Source organism: Propithecus coquereli, unplaced genomic scaffold (genome assembly GCF_000956105.1).
Source record: "Propithecus coquereli isolate 6110/MARCELLA unplaced genomic scaffold, Pcoq_1.0 Scaffold193, whole genome shotgun sequence".
NCBI classification, from domain to species: domain Eukaryota; kingdom Metazoa; phylum Chordata; class Mammalia; order Primates; family Indriidae; genus Propithecus; species Propithecus coquereli.
Genome location: NW_012144190.1, coordinates 161,433 through 166,600, shown reverse-complemented (window position 1 = coordinate 166,600; position 5,168 = coordinate 161,433). Strand labels below are relative to the sequence as shown.

Here is a 5,168-nt window from a genome sequence, read left to right as displayed (position 1 = left end):
TGGGCGAGATAGATCACACCTGTAATGCTAGCACTCTGAGAGGCAGAGGTGGGAGGATTGCTTGAGACCGGGAGATTGAGACCAGCCTGAACAAGAGTAAGTCTCCATCTTTACTGAAAATAGAAAAAATTAGCCAGGCATCATGGCACATGCCTGTAATCCCAGCTACTTTGGAGACTGAGGCACGAGGATTGCTTGAGCCCAGGAGTTTGAGGTTGCTGTGAGCTAGGCTGACACCACTGCACTCTGCCTGTGGCAACAGAGCAAGACTCTTTCTCAAAAAAGAAAAGAGAGAGAGAGAAAAAAAGAGTTCATATAAACTAAACAGAATGCTTTGAAAAAACTAAGCATATTGTTATTAGGATTGCTGTTGGATATTAAAAATAAGGAAAATGATACTAAAACAATACCACAGATTGGGTAACTTAAGCAACAGAAATTCAAAAGCAAACTTTGAGTGGTAAAACAAGAGGGCACTATTAATAAAGGGTGGAATTCTAAGTGTAAAGCTCTTATATGGGAGGATATAAGGGTGTTCAGTTTTGCTGTTAAATTTAGAACAAACTGATGATATGGGCCAGAACTTCTACAGAGGAAGGGTGAAAAACAGCAAGGAAAACTGAAAATGCTTTGCATTATTTTTGTCACAGGAAGTGAGTTAAGCCAAAATTAGGTGAGAATTTTATCAAGTAGAACTGAGCTCTCCATAAGTGATGAAGCTGGGCATAACTCCCTCCAGTTTCACTGGAAGTAGGACTCTTACATTTTTATAATGATATTTCTGTGCACAAACTACTAGAAAATAAAGTAAATGGTAACCAGTGAGAGAATTACATATGGTCAGCTTAGATTCCTTTGAGTAAAGTCTGGTAAAGGTAAAGCTGGGAATGTTTGTAAGAAAAAAAAATAGGGGAAATATTTAGAAAACCATTTGAGTTTTGTATGAAAGAATTTAATTTTGAACCCTTGGAAATATATATGAATATCATAGAACATAGCTCTAGTTTCTTATTTTAGCTTTGATTAAAGCCAGTGTATTAGTCTGTTTTATGCTGCTACAACAGAATACCACAGACTAGATAATTTATAATGAACAGAAATTTATTTGGTTCATGCTCCCAGTGGCTGGGAATTCCCAAATCGAGGGGTTGGATCTGGTGAGGGCTTTCTTGCTGAGTCATAACATGGTGGAAGGCATCATATGTGGGAGATAGAGTGCTGAATTCATCCTTTATAAGGACCCCAATTTTACAATAACTAATCTACTTTTGCAATAATGGCATTAATCCATTAATATGAGCAGAGCTCTCACAGCCTAATCACTTTTTTAAGTTCCTACCTTGCAACACTATTGCACTAGGGATTAAGTTTCCAACACATGAACTTTGGAGGACACATTGAAACAAACCATTGTGGCTAGTGAAGCTGAATGATCAAAATTCTACAGCACCATTACCTTGCTATTCCGCTCAGCAACATCCTAGCCAGTATGATATCTAGACAGCTGTTAGTTAGATGCTCACTCTTGTTGGGCCCCCTAATATCATGCCTAGAATCAGAGCTTCTAAAAGCTCCCTTACTCTTACTGATACCCTGGAATTTTATAGATGCCTGTAATTGGACCCTACCAGTAGGAGTTACCAGGGTCGAAAGGGAGAGACGTGGATGGTGAGATAAGAGGGCAGAACTTAATCTCAGAACCTAGTGTTAGATTGAATACAAAGCTATTTAGAGTTTATTTTTTTATAGGAGCCATCATCACACTAAATAATACAAAAATGTCTTCTGGGTTCAATACAGATTTATTGTTTTAAAATTGCTAATACAACAAATGCTCCATGTTGACGGTGACGGTTTTGCCCTGATCCACACAAGGGGTTGTAAGTATCTTACAGTCAGTATGAGGGTCCATGAACCAGATCAATGTGTTCCAGAGAGATTCAGGGAGTTGATGCTGTATCAATGCCCACTATGGTCTGGTGGTCCAGGCAGACATGCTAAATCTAATGTGTACATTAAAAAGAAATAGAGGTAAAAAAGAGGTGGAGTAAGAAGCATTTAACAATCACTAATCCATCACAATAATGAAATTCAGCTGGTCACATGTTGCCAGGCTCTCAACTCTAGGGCAGGGAAGGTGCACTGATCAGGGGCTGCTGCTCTTTGGGGTTGGCTTCCCAGCCCCTTCTTCTCCAGTGTCTTTGTTCTGCTATCAAGGTTCTTGGATCCACCTCTTAAGAAGTCCTTTCTTTTCTATGAGAGATGACCCATGTTGACAAATAAGTGCATGTCTCGGCCTGAATTCTTACCTCTGAAAGCTGGGGACTAAGAGGACTTTTGCAATGTGAGCATCTTTAGTTCTATTTATCCCAAGATCATGACAATCTTGCCAATATAACTCCCTTAAAACGTTGTGAGTTTTCTATGTATCAGATTATTTCTTACTTAACTGGAAAAAAAGGGTAATCCCCCAGTTCTTTGTGAGACAGAATTCTAACTTTTGGGCACTTAAGGCTGCTGTGGGACTATACTTGTAAGATTTTTATATGACCTTAAGTCTAGCTGAGAGGGTCTTCTTCTTTTTTTTTTAATCTGACTCTCAACACTACTCAATGAGAGAGGGTCTTCTTGACATCATCTTAACTCTTTCAAAGATCTTAACAGAGAGTCATACAGTTGCTCCACATTTTCCCTCCTGAGGCATTACTGACATTTGGGCCAGATGATTCTTGGTCGTGGGGAGCTGTTCTGTACATTGTAAGATGTTTAGCAGCCTCCTTGACCTCTGCTCACTAGATGACAGTAGCATCCCTTCCCAGTCATGACAAAAAGAAATGTCTGTAGACTTTCTCCAAATGTCCTTTACAAGGTAAACTTGGCCAGTAGAAAAACACTGAGTTACACCATTTACTTTTTTCCCTTCAGTTTAGGGCTCATTTCACTTTGAGAATATTCTAGTAGTTATAAATATTGGGAATGAGAAACAGTTTTATTTTCCTAACCAGAAAGTCCTGACTAACCACCCCTTCCATCTCCTCTCAAAATTATATTTGGTAACAAAAAAAGTTTTTTTCCTTTAGCTTATTTTTCTCTTGTACAGGCAGCTAAGAAAAGTCAATTGACCTGTTCAACATTCTGCGTAAAAGTCACATTACCAGGTGACAAGTTCATTAGGTACATTTTGTGTCTTCTAAGTTATTGTAGGTAAGAGTTTTAAGATATGATCCACCTCTGTATGACATGTTACATTTTCCAGCTTGTTATAGCTATCCCCTTGTTCCTATTCTGGCCTCTACTAGTGCTTTTCTTGCCTATTTTCCAGCTTTTTCAAACAGTTTCTTCCCTTCTTTTTCTGCCTATACCTTCTTCCCAGTTCCAATCTAATACCAGAAGTTTTAGGGTTTTGTTATGTTAGCGTCTTGCCTCTATATACCAATTTCTGTGTAATTATCTATTGATGGCTAATGATTATGTTAACACTTGTGGCCTAGAGCAACCAGGGTATTGAGCTTGTGATTCCACAGCTGGTAGTTTGGGCTGGCTCACCTGAGGGTCTCTCTGTTCTTCTGCATGGATCTCTGCTGCATCCTCCCATGCACCTGCTGAGTCGTCTGGGGGCTAGCTGCCTTGTGTTCAGCTGCGATGAGTCATCTGTCTTCTGTGCAGTGCTCGTCATCCAAGAAGAAGGTATGGGAGTCTACTTGTGAGAGCAGGTCCCAGAAGCAGCAGGAAAGAACACACCCCATGGGGTAAGCACTTTTCAAGCTGCTGCTTGTGTTAATTTTCACCAAAGCCCTATTAGCCAAAGTGAGTATCGTGGCACATCTCAGATTCATGATGAGGGAATGATAGAGGCCACAGAGGTGATGGGTGCTGTTTGAATGTGACCAATATGGTCAAAAGCAAACCTTGAGTTCAGGATGTCACCAAGAAAGCAAAACAGAGAGAAATTGCACATCAACATGGATCAGCTTCAACCAATCTCTCGTTGGTCTCTTCAACCAATGAAGTGGACCAGTGAGCAAGTAAAAGAGAGGAAAAGAAGGTATTGTTGGGAAAATAGGCTAAAACACGTAAAAGGTTTCAGGAGTTTTGCAGGGCTTTGCCTTGAAGGAATCTGTGGACATGTTAGTTCACAGACTAGAAGCTGCTCCCGACAGTGCAGGCATTTTCAGAGGACGTCTGCACAGCAGCGTTTCCTCAATGCTGCAGACCATCGTCTTGAGCTTTTTTGCACAGCAAAAGCTCGGTTTGGGTCCTGGCTAAGAAGCTGATTAGAATGCCTGCCCAGCAGATAATGTGCAGCTGGAACTATCTTAAACTTCAAGGCTATTCCTGCTTCACTCCTGACCACATGTCTCTGTTTTAGAGAAATAGATTAGATTAGTACACAGACTCAGTGTTATACATTTTTATCTTTAATTTGTGTGTTCAGACAGGTCTCTTTCTAACTTAAGGCTTAACATGTTTATCTTAGAAAAATTTTGTAACTGTCTATTCTTGTAGACAGAATTAGGATCCCTTGAAACATTTGGGGAGACTAGAAACCTTAACAAATGAACTGTACACATAATTCTTTAACCAAGGACAACTATTTGCTGTAACAATAAATACTGATGTGGGACTTCGCTTGGGGCATCACAGCTCACGGGAATGCTGGAGGACCTCTGACTCCCCCATCACTTTAAACTGCACTTTGTCTCTGTCTCAGTTATTTCTCTGTCTCTATTATTTCTCTATTTCTATTATTTCCAAATCTCTTGTGATGATCCTGCCTGGGACCTGTTTTGCTGGGAGAGTAGCTAACTCCTGGCAAGGTATGAGCAACTAGTCCAGGGAGGAGTCAGCCTCTTCTCTCTGCCTTCTCTGCTCACTCTCAGTTGGCACATCCAGTGACCTACACTTGAAGTGGGTGACGGTTTTGCCCTGATCCACACAAGGGGTTGTAAGTATCTTACAGTCAGTATGAGGGTCCATGAACCAGATCAATGTGTTCCAGAGAGATTCAGGGAGTTGATGCTGTATCAATGCCCACTATGGTCTGGTGGTCCAGGCAGACATGCTAATAGGGATGCCTGATTGCTCAAGCTCCCCTTCCATTCTATTGGTTCCAAGTTGCAGAAGCCATGTTGGTTATTTACCCTCAAAACCACTTCATCCATTTCTTC

At 40.7% G+C, this 5,168-nt stretch overlaps 1 protein-coding gene; it reads right to left on the bottom strand.

The window, feature by feature from the left end:
* The window catches only part of LOC105809396 (natural cytotoxicity triggering receptor 1-like), a 58,128-nt gene that overhangs the window by 13,692 nt on the left and 39,268 nt on the right, over nt 1-5,168 (bottom strand).